Source organism: Solea solea, chromosome 10, assembly GCF_958295425.1.
Source record: "Solea solea chromosome 10, fSolSol10.1, whole genome shotgun sequence".
Classification (NCBI taxonomy): Eukaryota; Metazoa; Chordata; class Actinopteri; order Pleuronectiformes; family Soleidae; genus Solea; species Solea solea.
In genome coordinates this window covers 16,496,667-16,520,911 of record NC_081143.1, presented here as the reverse complement: position 1 = coordinate 16,520,911, position 24,245 = coordinate 16,496,667, and positions in this window count along the sequence as shown.

Below are 24,245 nucleotides of genomic sequence, written 5' to 3'. Positions count from 1 at the left end.
ACACAAATATACACTTGAATCACATCAAATATCTGTACATTTATATGAATAGAAATAAGAATCAGAGACTGTGATTATTCAGTGTTTATGAAGGTGGAATCGCACTGACTACATATAAAGATGAACAATGCAGTAATGAATCAATCAGCACGCCTCACACTGTTGTTATGGCATCTTCTAACGAACCAAAATCAAACGAATTAGAAAAAAAACCCACCTACAATGTCAGAAACCAACTATTTAGATTTTTGTAAGTTCCATCTTGTCCCATCTGTTGATTTTTGACTGCTGTGGATGAGTCTTTATACCGAAAAGTCAAGGGTATGATCACAGGCTACACCGGTCTACATGCTGATGTGTCCTTGGGCAAGACACTTAAGCCCTGGTTGCTCCTGTATGTGAACAAGTATGTTAGACCAGGGTTTCTCAATCCTGGTCCTGAGGACCCCACTGTCCTGCATGTTTTCGATGTTTCCCTGCTCCAACACACCTGATTGAAATGAATATGTCATCACCAGGCTCTTGCAGAGCTCGATGACGAGGCAAGGAAGCATCTAAAACATGCAGGACCAGGATTGAGAAACACAATTGTGTGAATTGGTGAATGAAAGTGGTCAACAAAACTAAAAAGAACCTATATAAATACAGACCATTCACCATTTTATGACTGTGGAGGCATCAGCTTTAACAGGGTAGACTTATTTACTTATCCTAGTGACGACTAGGAGAAAAAACTAACGCCAAACTAACTTTTCTCATCTTATTTAACCTCACCTTTTAACCACCAGTGCTACAGAGCATGCAGTCCACTCTTTGGACTGCATGCTCTGCTGTTTCCAGTACCCATCAGTGGGTTTCTGTCCAGTCTCTGGCCAATTTCCAAACATACACAGCAAATCTGTTTAGGATGGACATTTGATCCAATCTTGGGTTTGCATCTGTTCTGGTGACGTCCTGTATCTCCCATCTTAACCCCCTTGGCATCGGCATCTGGCATTAATGAGGAGGTAATGAGTCTCCTCTCCTCCTCATTTGCTCGTTCATTTTCTCTGACTTCCCACTACCTCCGTTTGGGCCACATCACTGGGAACAATTACGACTGGACAGATGGCATTAAAGCCGCCACACCATGGCAGCCATTCACAACAATAATTTATACAATCCTCAGCACCGTGCAGATTGAATTTTTTTTATCAACCAGAAAGCATAGTGGGGGGAAATTGAAAATAAAATTCTTATTATAGATGAACGTGCATTGCGTTTTATAAACCCTATTATCAAAAGTTAATACTTCTATATTAAGAAAAAGATGTTAATACATCTTTTTTTCTCACAATCTCAACACGAGTTAGGTTCTCTTGGGATAAAAAGATAATAACCTGGAATCAATCTCGAAATGATGGGATAACAAAACAGCACTGTAGCAAACATGAGTCACTCCTGCTATCTAACCTGCAAAAAATAAGCCTTTTATTTTTCCTATTATTCATGAAATAGACATGCAAAGTGTCCTTTTGTTTTGTGTCACAACAGGATTAACTGCGTTAATTACAACCGCAGCCACTTTTAAGCTTCAGCGTCTATAAAAAGTGGCCACTTACTCTTGCAAAGGTTTATGAAAAGCTCCCATTAAACAAGTTCCTTTCAAGCTGAACGGAAGAGTCGTAAGCCGCTCAAACAAACCTCCCGCCGAACTATGACCACTGTCACTTCAACAGATCTGAAGACCGTCAAATTGTTGGCACTTTCAAAACACACACCAGTCCTATTCTACACCCGACTCGTGACACCATGTTCATCCGAGGTCAGACCTCAAGCAGCTCGAGGTTCAGGAACGTTTCTGTAGAGCCGAGTTCCTCTGACATCGTGTTTATTAAACACAGTGTGGTGTGAAAGGCGTCTGGAGCTGCACTTCTCTCACTAAGTAGCAGGCTTTACGTCCTTTTTTTTTCTTTTGCCTGAATGCACCATGTCCCTCGTCACTACTACAGACACACAGACTCTGCCCGTCTCAGTACGAACATAATGGACGCTCTAAATGATGCCACAAAGTGGGGACAGGCCAACATGTCCTCGAAATGTATTCTCAAGGTTGTTTGGTTAAAATTGGTTAAAAGTGCACACACACACACACACACACGCAATCCCACCTCCATGTACATTTATGTGCAGACACAACCTGATCACGCTCACTCAGTTTCTTTATTGCTTGTCTCCCACACTCGGTCTTACATATACCATGTGCCAAACTGTGCATGTCGCCGCATACCAAGTGAACTACCAAGTGAACCGCTCTTAACTCAATATATAATTCCAAAAACCTTCTTTTTCTCATTCATTCATTCATTAATTTCTCACATTCATTCTCTTTCGGTATTAGAACATGGTCACTATGGAATTGGAAGACTTTTCACGAAGCAAGCAACCCCTTATGAATTGAGTAAACAAAAAATGAACCACAAATCAAAATACACACATTGCAAATAAAATATTGACTTAATCATTCAAAAAATATTGTATTTTATTTGCTTGAAAATACACTTTTTGTTTGCAATGAGCGGGATTTTGTTTCCTCTTTTGCGGTTTGCGCTTGTGACCATGGGCGGGCCTTATAGGAAGCTGCCTGCTGATTGGCTACTGAGTTTTGGAGCGACAGCTCAATGGACCGTAAGAATTTATAGGCTTGGAGTCGCTGTCCAAGTTTTCAGTTGCAATTTGTGTATTTCGATTTTGTGCAGTTCATAAAGTGCTGCTTGTAAATATTGACACAAATCTAACTCCACACACGCCACGTCATATGGGGAACAATGCGTTTTAGATGTGAAATGTTTCTGTCTCTCAGTTTAAAAGTTAGGACTTTATATTTTTCTAAATGATGTATCTATAAGAGGGAATTCCTGTATTTGAATACTGTGTATGAATATGTCATTGTATACCATGTTGTTGGTGGGAGGGAGTGCAGTGGCTTTGTAGTGTTTAGAGCATGTTTGCACAGCCTTCCACAAACTTGTATCTTTACAGACCTGGTCAAAAAAAAAAAAATAAATATTGAATCATGACCCGTCAATAAAACATACTTAATAAAAATAAATGTGTCTGTGTCCAGTCCTGACTTATGTGTTTACCTCTGCCAGAACAACTCAGAAAGTAAAAGATGAAGTTTTGTGGGGATTTAGGTTTTAACATGTAATTTCACCAGTAAATGCTGCTTAACAGCACACACTGTCCTTTAAGGTGACTTATTTCTATTATTTAAAAATATAGTTGATCGAGGAGCTGAATTACCCAAACTGCTGCTCACTAAACATTCTTTTTTAGACCATTTTATGTAAACCCTAGAGATGGTTATGCATGAAAATCTCAGCAGTTTCTGAAATACTCAAACTAGCCACATTCAAAGTAACTTAAGAGTAACTTAACTCCTCAATCTGATGCTCAGTTTAATCATGTATCTATACTGAAAAGCACAGAGTGTCTGTCATGTGATTAGCTGGTTAGATATTTGTGTTAACAAGTGTACCCAATAAAGTGGCTAAATAAAGTGAATTTAGTCTGGCAAGGTTAATATTTGTTTATTAAAAATAATAATAATAATAATAATAATAATAATAATAAAAAGAAATCCTGAAGCAGGACCTATAGATGAATTCCTTAGACCATAACCTAAACCTGAGTTGTGAGGAGCAGCCAGAATCTCCTCACTTCCCCAAAAGGTTCACACTTCCTATACTGTATGTATATCTCAAAGACATTTATACAACTATACTCCTACAATTAGATTAAGATAATCATAATCATAAAATTAAAGTTCTTCTTGTAAGGACCGTGTCTACTCTGTAACAACTCCCTTTGACTCTTTGTAGTTTGTTACAGAGGTTTACAGCGATGTAAGTGAACCATGAATTAAAGATAATAAAAATCTCCCATGGCACGACGGTAAAAGGTTGATTAAAAAGCTATGACGGAAAGATCAAACTACCCAAATAAGCACACACAGATTTGTTACACCAAGGAGCGAAGAGGTGTTCAAATTATTACAATTTGAACACCTCTTATTTAGAGATGAAGCCAATGCTACTAAAAATATGCGTCACATCCTATGTCTGCGTCAAATGCGATATTTAAAAACCTAAAAACCATGGAAATAGTCATTTGGATCCACATACTTATGCCAGCAGTTTTTCTCAGGCATGAACGACTTAAAATCCAAACATCGTTTTTTTTATTTCAAAGTGGGTCACTTTTTATTTTTTCCACAAATAATAGAATAGGACACAAAAAGGTGTTTTATTTCAAAGTAGGCCTATAGGTGCCAACACTGTTTTTTCCTTTGTTAACAGGTAAAAACAGCTATGAAATAGTCAATAGTTTTCTTTTTGTAGTTTCATAAATGCAACAAACTATAGTTCTTTTATATCTATCTCTCTCTATATAAAAAAAACTTAATACATGATGTCATCTTCTTTTCATGGGTCAAATAGGTTTTGTGGCTCCAGATGAATTCTTTCTGGGTGGCGAGGGGTCAAAAATGGCTCTTCTGATTCTCCTGGTTGCAGACAGCTGTGCTAGACAGTCAGTCCCTCATGGAATTGTCATTCTGCCACACTCAAGATATACTTAAACCCTCTGAAAATGTACCTGTTTGTGGATTTGTCAAGATGATCAACTCCTTCCACACGTCGACATTTGACCATTATGTCCACATGACATTTAATATACATGAATCACTGTATACTAATGCAACTTCCCTACCAAGTTAGCGACTGAGCCTCCTCTCCATGTTTTACCGTAGTTCATTGTGCGTTCAGAATCACTGGTTCATCTGAATATCTCATTAGCCGCCGACTGCTGAGAGAGTCATGGGTGAGTGCATCTGCACACATGATTAAATGGTGCTTGTTAATGCCGCTCAAAGCTTAAGCAGCTGAAGACGACGACGTACAGTAACGCCGCACGTCGAGGTGTTTCAGCCTCATTTGATGCATTTGGTTGATCTACTGTACACGGTGTGTGTGTGTTTTCAGGATGGTGTGTGTGTGTGGAAGTCGTTTGACCAGGTGGGTTTTTTCTCATGAGACCCCACTGGATGTGATGAGCTGCTCTCTCCAGCTCTCTCTATGGAAATGACAAGACCTGGCAGTGGGACAATGTGTCACCATGGTTACAAGTCAGTGTCCACACTGACCACACTGTGGCTGTTGAGAGGATTATTCTGATTTCCATTTCTCATGGTGCGGTTTACCTGCTTCACCTATTCGTCTTACTAAAACCAGGCAATACCTTAACATCAGCAGCTCATATTAACTACAACCAAACAATTACATGAATTATGTGATTACGATCTGGCATATAAGTTTTTTTGTTTTTTTGTGATAATCAAACAATAATTTTTAAAAGTTTAAAGCATAAATAGCAAACATGAATGAATAAATAAATGGAAAAGCAAAAAAGAGATAACATCACCAAGAGGCAAGTCTGTAAAAATGGGCTTCAAGATAATAAAGATAAGATCATCTTTTATTAGGATCAAAACAGTCCGTCCGTTTTTGCTTATTTTAACTATTACAGGACCAGAAAATGTCCTGTGAGTTAAGTGCTTTTCCCATCTTTCAATATCTGGCAGTTATTTACAATTTACTGCATGTTAAAATAGTGTATTTGAAATAAAGAAAAAAGACATTTAGTTGTACATGAAGACCAGATTATGCGTGTTCAATTTGAAATTTGAACAATATAAAACATGTTTAAAATAACATTTGTTTGAGTTTGTGTCTCAAATGTCCAAAAACAGGCCAAAAAATGTTTAACTATGTACAGGCCTTTTTCCCCAACTCTCTCCTCTCTGGGGACAAAGATGCTGATTCCTGCAACAGCACGAGTGAAAAAACGTGACTTGCAAATTCTCAGCTTTCAGAAACCGTTGGAACTTTTCCGATGGCACAAGCTGTCGCGTATTTACGGTAATTCAAAGTGCGCTTGCGCTTGGTGTTAAAGGGTTCAGAAAACATACAGTATATAGAAAAAAATCATGCCGATTTTAAAGTCGTTTTAGATAAATATTCCCTCCCATTGGTGATACAGTATAAAGCCTGAATAAATCAGTGTCTTCCTCGCTGCATGAACCTCCCACTGGAGCCTTGGATAGCATCTTGCCTGGAGCATGAAGCTGTGAATAGGCAAGCATTAATCACTGATTAAGAACATTTACATTTCATTCCTTTTAATTATCTCTTGTTCCTGAAACAGTGGGACTGCCATGCAGAGTATATTTGCGCTGACGACGTGCAGACAGGAAACACGTGACGCCGCATTATCTGGGTCAAGTTCACCACTGCCTGAGGAGTTTGATTTTTTTTCTTCTTTTTTTAAAACCAGGATTAGAACGGCAGAAAATAAATTGGCTCATTTTTCCCTTGAAGAACAAAACCGTTCAAAAAATAATCGATTCTCTTCACTTTTCTCATCACACTGGATCATATCACTGGTCTCTGGAGTATTACTGGATGGTTGAGTGACATCATCTGTTTTGCTGCTGCCTCATGAACCAAGCAGACCCCCACGGAGAAACGGCAATTAATTTCTCAGCACATATTGGCAACGCCCTCTGGGTTCTCATCTCTTTCCTATTCAAGCCTTAAAACTTTGTTTTGTTGTTCCAATTTGTTTTCAATGTACTGCTCAATGCGTGAATTTCTGGGGAAAGATTTTGAAAAGAAGAGAAAGAAAGGACTACATTATTGAGGCTGAAGACACTGACTTGTTTAAGGTATTCTTTTGTGCCATTTTCTTGCTGCACTGGCAGATCATTTTGCTTGAAACATGTCATTTTCCCCTAATAGTTGTATTTTCTTGTTTTTAAGAGGCATTCTTTGCAGTAATTAAAAAGAAAATACTGAATAAAATATTAAAACCTGAGAATTACATGGACAAATGTGTGAGATTTTATTACACTAGGGACATATTATTATGTCAATAATTGGTATGATAATTGTGTGTGTCACGCTGAAGGATCCTGGTGTATTAGGTTTTATTTTGGGCACTTGTTGGTGTGGGCAGACACACAGGCAGTTACTCTCCACTCTAACTTTTGTAACCATGTCAACTGTTGCTTTGTGCTGTTCCACCTGTGATTCGTGTGCTCCGTGACTGTGTTTCTTGCTCTGTATGTGGTGATGTTACAGGATAACTGATATGAAATTCTCTCCAACCTGCTGCTGATTCAGGCGACTCCTTGTGAAACACAGTTATAGCCTCGCTTCTATATACCCGGGGCAATACAAGCGTCAAACGCACAATGGGCCCTAGCGAACATTCACGGTTGTAAACAGAAGCGTTCAAACTCCTTTATAAATGTGTGCTCCATGAAAAAGTAGACGAAAACTTGACAACAGTGCTACGACAAAGCCCCTTGCCTTCAAAATATCAGTCTCTGTTTTGAACCCTTACAATTTTTCCCCATGTTTAAATGTACAGTACATACAGAAGCCATTAGAATGAGCGATATAGAGTGTCTTATATCCTTTTTTTAGCACAACCTAGGCAATCTGATTGAAAAAAAATAATAATTTTCAACAACTATATAAACACACCTGAGCAAAAAGTACTCAAAATATTTCAAATCTGATTGAATTCGTGAAATATGGAAATACGACACGGTTCAAAATTTTCATGGCTCGTTTCTATGAACAAAAAGAAAAGAAAAACACTCAATTTTATGACTTCTACACAGTTATTGCTACTTTATATCACTACTAAAAATGCATTTTATAAAAAGAATCTTAATTTAACAAACACATAAGCTGATGAAAAAAACACATTTTTTAAAGCCTGAATATGTCCCGTCCCCCCCCTGGATGTCCATATAAGGAGTTGTGTATTATTCCCACGGCAAATTACCAAGGATGCACCTGCAGCACAGATCTGTGCTACGTGAGCACTAAGGGCTAAAAAACACATTCCTTAGAAAAATGGCTACAATGTCATGATATAAAAGTGAAGTGAATTCAAGTCTGACATAGGCTTGAACCCTATTTGAACCCTCATGACGTAAAATGTAGTCTGCTCACCAGAGATTGGAGTAAGTCACAGGTCTTAACCTTCAAGTCTCAGCCAAGTCTGAAGTAATTCATGAAAGAATCAAGCAAGTTACAAATCAGGTCAAATGAATATAGAAGATGAAGATTTCCAAGATATTCCACATATAGATATGTTGTTGTTGTTTATTGAGTTATCTATTTGCTCAACATCACAAACAACAACAAAACATTGGTCTGGATAATCAGCCAGGTACAGCATTCATGACTGAGATGCAATTAAGAGATACAGTGCATAGGAAACAAAGACATAACTAAATAACTAAATAACTAAATAAAGATATCCCAGGACTGCAAACACAATTTTAGAAACAAGATACCGAGCAGGAACTAGAGTTTAAGCTGATGACAATACCCGAGAGCATCAGAGCCACCGTGGAGTTGGAAAAGTTAAGATGTACAGTTAAATATGTTTAAAAAAAAAAAGACAAGTCACTTTGAACGGCTAGAGTTTTATCTGTAACAGAAACACTGTTTTACTCATACAACTGATTTTTATAAATATACACACACACACACACACGTATATCTATATGAATATATAGTATGTATATATATATATATATGTCTACGTCAAGAGTGATATGGTTTTCTTAAGCATGAACTACATAAAATCCAAATATTGCTTTATTTATTGCAAAGTAGGTTAAGTATTTTTTCTCTCCACTTTATGGCTAAAGGTTGGCTATAAACAGCAATGAAATGTCATTACTTTGTATATAGTATGTCTGCATAAAAAAACGTATATAGGAAATAATCTTAATTTTATGGGTCAAATGGGTTTTGTGGCTCCAGATTAATCTCATTTGGGTGGAGAGGGAACAAAAATGTCTCTTTTCATCGTAAAAGGTTGCAGATCCCTGCGACCTCAGGTTTTGGCATCTGCAGCACATAACCTCATGTGACCTCAAAACTTAAAATTAGCCAGTTAAATGCAAAGTAAAAGTCATTAGAGTTCCTCTGCTGGACACCAGGAATGGTGGCTCAACATTTCATCACACTCCATCAAATAGTTGTTGAGATATTTCATTGTGGACTGTGGTGCACAGGCATACGGCCATTACCATCTCAGGAGGAGAATACAAATGTATGCTCAGAGGATAAATGTAACCAGCATACAAAACACGGGAGGTAAGTCCGTTTCAAACACACCGGCACATTTTTCACCAACAAATCGCTTCATTCTTTCAAACAAACAATTCCAGATTACGGCTGAGCCAACCTTCATGCGGGTCAGCGCAAATAACAGCTTTGTGACACTTCAACTGTGGTGAATATAGAGCAGCTTTCAACACTAAGCTCAAAAGGAGACCTGGACACTTTTTCTAATTAGGCAGCGTGAGCTGCCCTCAAATCTGCAGATGAGATGCACAGCCACATCCTTGCAACTTGACATTCCTGACAGCCACTTGTGTGAACTTCCATCGGTCCATGCGCCACAGCCTTTTTTTTCCCCCTTTTTTTTCCTCCATGACAGAGCAATGACAGCAGAGTCACAGATGCTGTTGCAGGGAATGTCATCACTGGTTTGAGAAGAGTCACGTAACGGCTGCCTGCAAGAAATATAACTTCAGCCTAATGTGACAGGGGATGGGGAATGAGAGGCTTGGGAAATGGATTCTTGTGTGTATCCATTGCATGTGCACTTAGAGCAACGCTCTGTCTTGGAGATTATGCTCATTATCCTCATCACTATGTTGCCAGGCTGTTGGTGTGTTTCCCTTAACAATGGTCATCGTGTTCAGTACCCACTGCTATTGTGCTCTGTTATTACACCCAAACCATTTCAAATGTATTAGATCATCATACTGTAAAAGAAAGACGATGATGCTGGAAGACCAGTACTGTTCCATTGGGTGAAGCTCGACCATCGCATCCTAACTAACATAAACTTTGTCATTTGGACATGTGACAGTATGACTTAAATAGGACCTATGGCTGTGGAGGACATCGAACAGTCCATCAACAAATAATGACTTAAAATTGATTGATAAATATAAATAATAATGTTTCATTTCAAGATTTTGTATGAAATATCTGCATTTACGCACACACACACACATACATACATACATGTGTACATACATGCAGTGCAGCCTCAATAATGCACCATGTCATCTTTTCTAATCTGGGATTTACTAATCCCCAGACGTTCCTGATCCAGGCAGGCAGAGAGAGTAAAGGAAAGAGACAAACACTTGGTGGCTGGGAAAGGTTTCCTTTGCTCTGATGAGTGGATTCACTATGAACGGCTGATGTTAGCTCTGCTTGCCTCTTCAGCTGCAGAGTGGTGGACTCTGGGGACGATGTGCACCACCATAATGTTCCTCTCCACTCTGGCTCTCCTACTGCGCCGGCATTTCGCCGGCCGAGCGCAGACGTAAGTTGTTTTCCTGAGAATTCAGTTCAATTCCTTTTCAGTATTTGTGTTATTTTGCAATCTCAAGAACAAGGTGCTAGACCATTTTAATTTTACTTACAATGAAATTGAATGCCAACTGAGGTATGAATTCCAAGCCGTTGAAAATAATGATTTGCCATGCAACCAAATTTATTCTGAAGTGTTATTTAATACTTGAACACACAGCAAATATTCCCTATTTTGTTTGGTCTTTGAGAATATTAAAGCTCCAGTTCAGTAACTTCTGAGGCCAAAACACTGCTGTGTCAGTGAGTGAAGCCGAGCGCCCGGCGGTCACTCTCTGTTTTCTGGCAGCATGTTTCACAGTGGTTTCACCGCAACTGCAGATTGCTTCTTTGTTGTTTTCCTGACCGGTTGGACTATTAACTCTATACTGCCCCCACAATTTAGGGTGGCATTGCTCTGTTTCGTCCGTCATCATAAGCTCACCTGCTTGTTTTATTAATTTCGAAGTGGGTCACTTTTTATTTCATCAATTTTCCGCAAATCATCATTTTGTGTTTTATTTCAAAGTAGGCCTACACGTGCCAACACAGTTTTTTTTCGGTTTTCTGTTAAAAAAAGCTAAAAAAATCTATAAAATAGTCAATAGTTTTCTTTTTGTTGTTCTTAAGTTTCATAAATGCAACAAACTATAGTTCTTTTATATCTATATATACAACTTAATACATGATGTCATCTTCATTTGTATGGGTCAAATCGGTTTTGTGGCTCCAGATTAGTTGTTTTTGGGTGGCGAGGGGTCAAAAATGGCTCTTCTGATTCCTGAGGCAGGACGCCTGCACTAGACAATGGCAAACTAAAGCCTCTCTGGTCTTTGACAGTAGTGTATGTAAAACACATCTACTCATCCTGTTCGTGGCTCAGTTTCACCCCTCACACTCTGGGGAGGTCTGGTCAGAAGTTTCACTTTAATGTGCAGGGCTCTTAATATTTGAATGTCAGAGTCCTCCGAGTCTTCGATGTTGATTCATCCATATAATTATGTGTAATGAGGTGTGAAGCCTCAGTTCAGGTCTAATGTCAGGGCATGACATGTGGAGACCACCACATCAGTCGTTATCCAAGAGCACCTCTTGCCTTCAAACGCTGAACCCCCTGGGCAGAGTCCGTCCTTGGATCTTTACCTCATTAAGATGTTGAACCTCCACTGATGAACAAAGCAATTACGTAGTGTGAATAACAACGTGGACCGTGTGCCGGGAAACAAGTGATGATTACTGTGAAATGTTTTTGTCTGTGTCGGTTAGTCTGCCTCGTAGTGACTGTCACCGATGGGAATCTCTGGGAACTGGATGCTATTCTGAGCCGAGTAGGAGCCGGTAAACAACGAAATGCTGAGATTAGAGTGGTGACATTGACAAGCTCGAGAAGCTGAAGCAGGGTAATGCTTCCTGTTTTAAAAATGACTGGTGGTAGGCTCCTCACTATTAAGGTGATACTGCTCCGTATCAGGTGAGCAGAACTCTGAACCACATCGGCAGGCAGCAGTTCATCGTAAGAGCAAAACCCTGATAGTCGGTCGGTAGTTAGGAAGATAGATTAAATTCTCCATCCACATAGTTCTACCCACTCCCCACTCTGTTGACCTCTCCCTAACCCAACCACTTTGTCTTCTCAGCTTTCCGAAAGACTCGGAGGAGAAGGGGGCGTCCTGCGTGCAGAGCAGCAGAACCTGTAAATGAGACTCTGGCTCAGTGTGTTAGCAGGCATCTACCACAGGTACAATATGATAAATCAAATGTGTCATTTTTAGTTTTCTGTTGTTTTGTTGTTGTTGTGAGGTTGGGACGTCAGAGCTGACTCTGGGATCTGCAGTGTGTGGATTATTACAGCGATTATGTTCCTTCAACCAGCTGACCAGGGCATGTCAACTCGCACTGTGTCTCTCTACTGATTCTAATCTGAAGAATCTCATTTCATCTGACTCAGAAATGTCAACAAGCTTAAAATAGATTATTTGAATCGATAACTGTCAAGCTTTCATTTCATTTCTATAAAGGTAGTATTTCCTTGGTGCCTTAAACACATACAACTGAATTGTACCAAGTGAAGGAAAACAAAAACAACAACAGGGAAACCACTAAGCAACTGTGAAGGTTTACAAACATAATATAGAGACCAACAACCATTCACTCTCACATATTATGGTCAATTCACTTCCGCATGTATTTGGACTGTGTGAGGAAACCAGAGCACCTGGAGAAAACCCACTTACACATGGAGGAGAACATACAGAACCTAAACCCAAAAAACCTCATCATTTCCAGGTTTGACAAACACTGATTAACCCTTTTTAACGCTTTCTGCCATTTCGTGGACCAAACGATGACTCGATTAATCGAGAAAATAATCGACAGATTAATCAATTTACGCAAAATAATCGTTAGTTGCAGCTCTAAAATAAACAATCATGCTTTTAGGTTCTATACTCTTTATCTCTGCCTGTGGTGTAGTCACATCATCTGCACTTTCTCCTCCTAACCAGCTGAATATCCAGAACATATATATACAGCTAGGGCAAGGATCTCGAGCCTGTACATTGTTACCACCCACATTTCAGTTTTGCTTTGAAGAGCATCAGTCAGACCACTTACTTTAGAAGAAACCATGTTGGACACTTGAGTGGGTGGACATGGTCACTCGGTGTAGTGACCCGACACACTGACTGCCTCATGGCTTGGAGGGGAGACAGATGCATGTTTGTGTGGAGTAGTAAGTGTGGAGTAAGACATAGTAAGACCGCTTTGTGTTCTTGGTTTCTCAGAACAGTGTTTCTCAACCTCTTCCACACATGTTTTTTACAAGAGCAGTCAATGCTAAGTCATTTAGGCGTTCTCTCATGGGCTACTCTGTGTACAAGGCGCTGGGCTGTTTTCCACTAGATCAGTCAATGGCAGTGCCTCTTCCATTATCTCTTGTGTAATAGCTATTTTTAGGTTTTGTGGATTTTTTTTACACATATTTTGAATCATACAAACTCAAAACATATGAAATAATTAGTGCTGTATAAATTATCTTTTGGACTGTAATCCTGAAAAAAAACCAATGCACATAGTTCTAGTTGCAAAACTTCGCCTGCTTCAGCTGCTACAGCAACAATATAAAGTCTGTATAATATATATAAAAAATATATATATATATATATATATAGTCTGTATATATATAAGGTTTGAAAAGTCCCAACAAATACTGTGTATGTGCAGTATTACAACAGCATGGATTGGAGAAGGCTTTACACACTGTAACCTGACGCAATTAAAAAACGTTTGACTGTAAACAGAATTTACTGCAAATCCAGGCTCAGAAAATCTTCAATGTTCATGAAAAAAATAACATCAAGCATAAACTAGAAGTCTTTTGGTTATTTAATTGAGCAAAGATGATGATAACCCTAACCCTAACTAAGCTTAACCAAGTAAACCTACACTAAGCTTAACTAACATGAGCTTAGCTTAGCTGTGTGCTAAACTAAAGTAAACTACCTGTCTGTTGCAGTGATGTTGAGCTCTGTCTGAGACGCGATTAATAGCATTTCATCCAAAATGGAAAAAGCACTGTGTGTGTTCACCCAGAACTGAGTCTGCTGTGATCAAAAGGAGCACGAGCCAAAGTCATCATGCAACACGTGTCAGTAAATGATGAAATACTTTTATTTTTTCCTTTAATCCCCTCTGCTCCGCCTCCCTTTCCTCTGCACAGATGTGAGTTCCATGACCAGAGCCCTGGTGAGTTGATCCAAAAATAAATTTAAAATAATAATCTAGACTCTAGATTACAGAGGGTAGTAATGCAATAATATTGTTTATTTTTTTTATTTAATTTAATCATGGTTTTATTTGTAATAATGTGTGGTTCAAACTACATAACACATTTTTACACAGGCAGCCTGCGATCTTATACAATATGATATAGTATCATGTTATAATGGGATTTTTAGAATTTTTAATTTATTTAGAATTTTTAATAAGAATGACGTATGCAACAGACATTTTGAGCACTGTACTGATAGCAAGTATGAGATAGAACTGTATACTTTTCAAATCACCATGTGTTTTTATATGTAGTAATTTATCTTAAGATATCTTATCTTATCTTGTAAAGAAATCATTTACGTTCTCTTGTTTCCAGAATGCTTCTCTATGCCAGATATCCTCACAGTCATCCTCCTCCATCTTCTCGAACCCACAAACGGACTGATCCATATGACGCATAACAGGCAGTGACTTTGTGCTATCGTTTTGAATATTTGAATTCACCATGTCGTCACTCCAAATTTAACAGACCATTTTCTTAGCAAAACTCACTGCTCCAGTCACTCGTGAAATTATTCAGTCTCTCCGCCAGACAGAACAAATCCCCAATAAGGCCGTCCAAAAGTCACTGAATCAGATCCATCCAAGACAGATGGATTGTAAAAGGAGTGAAGGAAGCCATTTGTGTCAAAGTTGATAAACTATCTCTCAACAGACAAGCAGGTCTGGGACACCACCTATCTCCCACCCTACAAATGCTGTTCTTTCATCTCATCCCAGGAGATCTCAGGTGACTTTAACTCTCACATGACCATAGTTAAAAACCTGGAGCTCGACCGTAGTTGACAATGGTGTTGTGTCAGTAGGACACACTGGAGTCCCAGTGAGGACTGCTCATATTCTACAGAGGTTAAATTCCTGCCATACATTTTTGCCCCAAACTTTCAGAAATTAAGGTTCAGAGGTGAAATTTGACCACTTTTTATCATAAATCTGCTACCAGATCAGAAATAAACAAATGCTTTCCATGTTTTGTCGTGCTGTCTTTTCTTTATTTGGAGAAAAATGTACTCCCACACTGGCGGCAGACCTCAACCACCACACACAACAAACAAAATGCCATGGTCATAAATTACACAATGACACCGTTATTACCTTAATCACCCTAATTTCACGCATGTCAACTCAAGAAATGACCAACACAATCATAAAAAGTAACATTTTAGCCACCATGTGCAGGATTTCAGCACTGAATGCTCTTTTATAATGTCATTCCAGGAGCCGGACAATTTCCGTTGCCAACAAATGAGATCCTGTTATTTCCTCTCTGATTGCACCAATGATTGAATCCTTGTTGATATTAAGACTGTTTTCCTGTTTGTTGTCCCAGGGACACCGGTGTGCATTCAATTTATGCTCCCGTGGGACCAACAGGCCACAGAGTTATTTTTGAAAAGGGGACCACAAGGACCATTGTGTCACAGTGTCATGCATCTACTCTATTAAGAACTCTATTATCGTAAATGTCTCTGTTTGTTACTGTGACAACTATGTACCAAATCCCTTTGCCAAAGTACACTACTGGCAGTGGCAGGGGGAACTAATGTACCTAATATGTCCCTTGGAACATCGCCTCTGCCAAGTGTGCACTCTGTATGCGACTGTGTAATCAAGGCGGTATAGGGCACAAATATCTGCTGATAGTGGCAGCAGCATTTCCATATCTTGCTGTTGCCTCCTGCCCTGATGAGTCTATCTGACTCAAATTACAAGGTGAAAGCCGGGCTTTTGTATGCCTGCTAGAGTAGAGCTGCTTGGGTAATAAGCATGGTCTTCCTGCACACTCAGGCAGAGCATGGGAGTTAATCTAATGATGGGGGAGCGAGCTATGACTCCTAATGGTCTCAGACTGACAGACTGATGGAGATTTGAATACAGGGGTCTTTTTCCTTCGCCAATCATGAATATCACATCATCTAGAGGTGTCGTACTGCAGACCTCACTTCGCCACACTTTGAGATTCATTATAGAAAAACCTTGAGCGAGTCGTGAACTTATTGGTTTTTGAAATGCCGGTGTAGTCTGGCCACTGAATATTGGCAGGAGGATTCAGGGTATTTAGCCGTCAAGGTAATATCGTGACCTTTTTTTTACTGTCATGAATATTTGCAGCTGAGAAGCCTGCTGGCAATTAAGTTCAAACATTTTGCGTTAAGGCTTTTGAGCACCAAACATGTTTTTAGAATAACTTTTTATCTACTTTAGGCAAGGGCCTTGCTTTATGGCAGGCCACCATCTTGCGCTGACATGGTTCTATAGCAGGATGAACAGACAAACCAGCCAGAGCACGCGCTCTGCATTTTGAATCAATCGCTTTCTGCACAGATGAAGAGAAACAACATCGTTTCTGGTATACGAAAGGTACACACTGTAGTTCTCTGATGTGCATTGGAAAGGGTGGGGTGAGTAAAGGAGGCGGTGATACAATGTTACCACAGTGAACACAAAGGCAAACGTCCTGCACAAACAAGAGGAGTACATGACGGAAGCAGTGAACAGAATGCTCAGATAGAGGATTGTATGTCGATTTGGACATTAGAGACGTATTAATTCCTGGTGTAAATGTACACAGCTTAAAACCATATCTAGATACAAACCGTATATATCTGGTATTTAAATACCAGATGAAAACATAATGATAGTATAGTTGTTATTTGTTATTGTTATTTATCTGTGTGCAGACACGCTCTTTGAATGCATCGCTCTTAATGCCCTTTATCGTGTAAGTGAGTAACTGTAAGAGTACTAATTTGTTAATGTTATTAAAAAAGTATGTGCATATTATACTGTACTTCATCACCTTAATTTTATTCTTAATCTTAATTGGTGTCGTCACTCCAATATTATTTTGGTAAATCTGGAATCAGATGGTCATAAGTATTGGAAATTTGGAATATATTTTTTTAATATAAAAATATTATCATTTATTTTGTCAAAGCTATGTATTTATTCAAAGTGCTTGTGAGGAAATCAATACAGTGCAGGAGCACCTCATAACCAGCAGCAGGTTGATACAGCACTACAGCAGACACCTGCAGTCAGAAAAAGTCTGCCAAGATTCCTCTCAGAGGCAAACAGCACACACCAGCAACAATGACTTCCATCCCAGCTCTCGTCAAGTGCACTCAGACATTCACAGGTGGATACAATTCTCTCTCTCTCTTTCCTGTTCTCTGCTTCTGTTTTGGTTGTGGCTGCGTTTGTGGGTGTGATTGTGTTGAAGAGGTTGTGAGAATAACAAGGTGTTCCCTCGGCCAGCATGATACAGTCTGTTCTCTTCCCAGCATCACCAGGAATCCACTTCGGGACATGAGAGGCGATATATACTGTAGAGGAGCTGCCTCTAATTGGTCGTGGATAAGCATCATGAGCTCTGACCCTGTGGTTGACACCGAGATGGAGGAAATGAGATGATGGGAAGCCACAGCGGTGACCAGCCTAGTTATAACCATAAATACCTCATACACCACCACACTGTACAGGGAAGAAAACCTGATCAAAAATACTTTTAACGCTGTTCTCAACATGCTGTACAGTACACACATGTCACTTTAATGTTTGATGATGGACATGCCTGATGTCTGCCACCAACATGAAGAGTTGCTTATGTTGCTAAAGTGATGTGATGTTGTTGGGTGCACTATGTCCAAAACAACCCCCACCTTCAATGGGGAAAACTGCTTTGTCTTACAGGCCCGTTTGGACCCTTTTGCTATTAAAACATATCAAAATGGCTGCTGTGCAAATAGTCCATTGAGCCTCAATGCAAAGCACCTGTGCAGGGATATTTGCACAACATGGTGTTATCATCACATTGTATTTCTGCAACATGCGATACATCAAAGTGAGTGAGCAGTCTTTCAGATGATGCCTCCTCATAAGTTTAAGTGAAGTTTAGTTAGTTATTTTACAAAATGTATAACCTTTGGGTCCAAACATTTGCTAAACAAATGTAGAAAACATCCCTTTAATAGAAAGATTGAAGAAAAGCGTCATACACATTGTGCTTATTTTGTACAGTTTGTTCACGTTTAGAGAGATAATTCATTCATTCATCGTCTACCACATTATCGTCTACAGTTTTCATAGAGGTTGCCAGTCCATCACAGGGCCACAAACAACCATTCACTCTCTCACCAACGGACATTTTAGAATGTCCAATTAACCCCTGCATGTGTTTGGACTGTGGGAGGAATCCAGAGAACCCGGAGAAAACACACACACACACACACACACACACGGAGAACATGCAAACTCCCTGCAGAAAGCCCTTTGTTCTGACTGGGTCACAAACCCGTCTTTTTAGTTTAGAGAGATAATTGATGTAATTTCACAAATAACTGTGAATTGCTTTAATTATGGTTGATTTAAGAAACAGTTGCTGTTAGAGAGTACGAGCCAGAGTGTAGCTAAGCTGACATAAGCTTGCATACTTAGATGTAATGTTTTTCTATACGTTAACCACATTAGCTTGGCATGTTAGCATGCTAACCTTCGCTAATTAGCCTTCAAAACAAAGTGTAGCAAATGCTAATGTCATACTGTATGTTGAGATATTTTAAATGGGACCCTATTCTCATTGGACCCAGAGAAATACAGCATCTTAACAGTCCAGTGTATTTGTTGATAGTGTTTATTGACAGAAACTGAAAATACTATGTTTGTATTTAAGTGTATGATTCCTTTAAACTAAGTTGCTAAAGTGATTGCTAAATCATACACTAAAGCAGTGGTTCTCAAACTTTCCAAGTAGTACATGACAGAAGTACCATGTGAGAAAATATTGAGCTCTCGGAGTAACACCATTATCACCAACGTTAAAATACAGTGGCGTAAATAGGCTGAGCAAAATCAGCTATGGACTTTCACAGGAGGCAGATTTATTCCCAATAAGATCATTTTGCTCTTTCATCATCCTCCTCTTCTTCACATATACTTCACACACTGGTATAGTGAGATTAGATTAAGATGGAGCAAGAGATAAGATGACTCTAATTATTATTATTTAATTTATTTTTTATTATTTTCTACGCACTGCAAGAGAAAATGAAATACTGTTCTACTGTATTTCTGATTTGAGAACCATGGTGCTAAAGTAATCGCTTGGTAAAATTATTATTATTTTCTTTCTATAATAGAAACATGTAAGGCAAATGCATGTTACCAACATGTTATGTTAGTGAGATGTCAGTTTGTACACAAACAAAGACAACAGCAGCTTCCACCATACAACACACTTCACTACTTCTCAGCAAACACTACATGTCAGTCATGCCCTCTGGCTGCAATGCGATGGTCCGATGTCATTTTTTTACTGAATTTCAACAGTTACATGGACTGACTCTAATCAAGTCAGGCAAGTTCATTCAGTCATTTGGCAAGAGTGCATATCACCCTCCGTGGCGCATATCAGTGATCATGACCATCATTTTCAAACTTCCCCCACAACCATGCTTCAAAAATCAGGTCACGAGAATGAAAAACTGCATCCACATATAATAAGGAATAATTCTTCACTGCAGAAGGAGAGATCCGGGCTTCCCCCGGTCTGTTCTTCTTCATCTGTCCTCAGTTAAGTGAGTGACTCAGTCCTCTTCATAACATCAATGAGTCGCACACATAAAATAAAGGGTGTGGTAAAAGTGGCATTTTAAACAACTGTTTTTTGTATGTGCAATTTTGTTTATATTTATGTTATTATGTTGGTTGTTATCCTTTGTCTGTTCTCTGTATGTTAGTGGGCAGCATCATTTAAAGATAAATAATAATTAAATAACTTAAATACCAGAATTTGATTGTGTTTTCTGAAGATGTACATTATGGCCCAAGGTAGAAATTATTATTTTGATTATTAAATTAAAATGGTGCAGGGCGTGTACTCTCTGAGCACTTTCTGCAGTCGATTAATTCATTTAATTTAAATTTAAGCAAAAATAATGAGACACTACTGGTTCTCCCACTTAAATTATTGTGAATATTATATTCAGGTTGTGGACTATTTGTCAGGCAAAACAAAAACTTAGAAATAATCAACTTGTAGGTGGTTTCATTTTTAAAAATGAATCATTGGTTGCAGGTAAAATAATTTACAATAACACTGAAAGCGTTTTTAATTACATTTTTCTCGTCATCGAACATCATCAAATTTGCTATGGACTTGGATGTTGCCCAGAGGATGAATCCTACCAACTTTTATTTCTTAAAATTGTTTGACAAACTGATCCAGAATTTTCAACCTGACCCAACTCCAGATGTCACATCCGTAGTTTGTGCAAATTAGCAAATGTTAATAAGGTGACATGCTGTTTTGATAAAGTTAACCCTTCTTAACACCATCAGTATGTCAGCACTGTGATTATGTGCATGGGTTCAGTCACTCTTAGTCTTATTTAGAATCTCACTTTCAGGTTTCAAAGAGGCTAGTCTACAGAAGTTTGAATAAATCTTCATGAACCACGTTGACGGTGACAACATTATTAGTTTCGAATGATAAATGCCACAATTTGTGGCTGAATATTTCTCAATGTTGTCACCATAAAACCTCTCATTTTACAGCTGGAAATGTTTCATTGTTTGCCAGCAAGAGACAGGTTTGCATAACTTTCATATAATTATGGCAGCGCCTTGACATACAGATAGGGGGTGGGCATCTGAAGAAACAGAGCAGAACTAAGGGGCAACTGATGGAGAACTGGGCAGACAGGAGAGACCTTTCTGCAAGCCGTCAGTGCTAAGAGACCCAGATGGAGAATCTGTCATGTTGGATGCCAGTGCTAACTAACTAAATGCTGAGGTATATGACATTCCTTCCTCCCACTCAGTTATCTGTCAGGGTGTCTGGGGTGGCAATAGGGCAAAGACAGGCTCTGCAAGTTCTCTGCTAGGTTATAAGCAAAAACAGAGGATGATGTATTAACCGTATTGATATGTGCTGAGTTGACATCTGCGCTGCATCGCTCTAACAGCAGATAATGACAGCTTATTAGTTATTAGACTTGTTTAGAAGATGAAACCAGATGGCGAGGAAAGCCAGTGATTGCAATTAGTGTAAACTAGGGCATGTGTGCAGAGAGTATGCAGTTAAAACTCGGTCGCATTCATTGCCCCACTGAGATGAAACCTCTCGAAGCTATACGCTCAAGCACGTATGGGCGAGGCAGTGATGTCTCTTAAATCCCATGAAAAACACCATATGCAGGGAAGGACCAGGCAGCAATAGAGCGCACAGCTGGAAAACTGCGGAAGTGAAAGTCGACATTCATGGCTCCTCTCCCACTCCTCAGCTGTGCCACTTTCAATCAATAGCTTTTAGGTAATCAGCATCTACCCTGCAGTTTGAAATGAAAGGCCTCTTTTGTTGTGAGGCTGATAGTGTGTCTAACGATCTCACGCCTAAGAAACATGCATGTTTTTCAGAGCTGTTTTCTTCCATTGCAGCAAATTACATAACATGTCCATGTTCACAGCGAAGCCTGAGTGCCTGCAGAAAAGCTGCATTCACAGCCAGAGCAGAAAAGAAGGTGATACCTATCCATCTTCTGCTGGAAACTGGGTGTCAGTGAAATTTAGGAGCACAAGACTTGCATGTAAATATGTCCCATTTTGTTCCCCCTCTGGCTCCAGGTGTTTACTGGGACCATTAATTTCCATCTGCATATATGCTCTCCTCCTCCTCCTCCTCCTCCCCCTCCCACTCCCCCTCTTCTCTCTGTGGATCATGTGCCAGTGCCTGGAGGAGAACAAGAATACAGGAATGACTTTTATTTGACCAGGGAGAAGGCAGGCAACTTCTTCATTATTTTCTCAAAGTGAAGCGGTGAAGATAAATGATGTTGCCAGCAACTGATTCCATAGTGGCACAGATGACAGCACACACAGGTGTATGGCACAGAATACCAGTGCTGCAAACATAATCACATTCTGCACCAAAGACAGTTTTCCATAGTGAACAACTGTTTGTTGGAACATCACAGACATTTAACCTGCCTACATGGTGTCACATGTTCAACCAGTAATATTTAGGCATGTGGACATGATCAAGACCACCTGCTGAAGTTTAAACCAAGCATTATATGAAGATGATTTCAGAGAAAATAGAGACGCTATCCAGTGAGCAGCAGCTCTCTTGGTGACAAAATAATCAGGAAAATGGCCAGGCCTTTACATTGTACCTATAACTTTCTTGAGATTTACTTTTACAGATACCACAGACATTTTACTAATGATTCAATATTCAAGAGGTTTATTGATCAACTAAAATAAACTCAACTCAAAGCACAGTTCACATAAGGTGAGTACTATGTACAAAAGGGTGGAGTAGTCAGAATGTGAAAGGTGCAATTAGTTGTGTAATACTGTCACAGTGCTAAAGCATTCAGAATACAAAAGATATGTGCAAATGTCACAGATATGTACAGAGGCTGCATGCAGTAGCTTTCATTTTAGTTGTAATGTTTACTGCAAAAGGTTGAGCCTCCAACTGAATTCATTGGTGACTATGAGCTAAAGTTTGTTTTCCTGAACCCAACATCGCCATCTGTTGGTTGACTAAAGCGCCTGCAACTGATAAGCTCCACTTACAGTACATGATGACTGAACTATAAATGATACAGGTAGTATGAGTTCTGTCTGTCTGTCTGTCTGTGTTCTTAAATGTTAAAGAAACTAGATATTTAAAAAGTGTTTAGTGCACATTTGCATGTCTGTTCTACATTTTTTAAACCAAAGTCATTAAACTGGTTGAATTGTTTCCTGACTTAAATGAATGCAATATAAAGTTCTATATTTATATCAATAAGCTCAGGGCCCCATAAAGCCATGCACTGTACATACACACTATATTTGATATATCAATACCGTGTATAAAATGATTTTCTCCACTCGGGCACCACACTGACTTAACCTGAAACTCTTTTAACCATAAATAGTTCATGATTGTCTGTAAATCACTACTGTACAACTCACATTTTTACTCAAATCACAAACATACTAATGTAGAAAACTGCATACAGATTCTCAGTGACATATTTAAGGACACTAAAACAACAAAATCTTATCACACATTTTCCCTCAGCCCAGTTGACTCTAATTACGCATTTGTATTCATGTGGGAAATCTAATTAAATCCTAACAGCCACACGTTCTCCGTCTAATCATCTGAGGTCACTTGTCGCTGCAGTTTCTGATAAGATTCCCATTAATATGCAACAATCATACATGGAAACATCTGCTGCAGAAAAGACAGTCAAATCACTTTATAGCAATATCGTCTTGTTAATAGTTTGACAAAAAAGCACAGTACTTAATAATGAAATCAATGATGGATGAAATTAATTTAGCTGCCACACAGTGAGGATCCCTTTGTTGTAGAAACTATAGTCTCACTGACTGCTATTAAAAAGAGCCTTTGTTAATGTTCATATTATCATGTGTGATTCTCCTACATTAACAAATCACATGACTGGTGTGGCCTAATCTGTATTTTAGCTGATATAGTTTTATTTTTTTTCCTATTAGATATTAATAAGTCTTCTGCACCGTTTCAAATATATAATAATTTAAAAATTTTAAAATAAGCCTGAGTGTCATTGGTGCTGCAATCACTGCATGATGACACATCAGAAACATTACACAGACGCGCTCAGGTTGTAAAAAAATTAAAAGTTAAAGATGCAAGCAGGGGCAAAAATCCCATTTCATTGTGAAGCGAGACAATAAACAGTAAAATCTCAGAGAGAGACTCCAGAAACATCATACTCTCCTTTGAAATGTGTCTTTCAGTGTTGAACCCTCAGCATGCTCAATGTTAGTGGGTGGTTCAGTGGCAATGACACACAATATAGGACTTAAGTATCCTTTATAAATACACATCTGACTTGAAAAGTTGGTTAGAAATTTTGCAAGATGTGATGATTT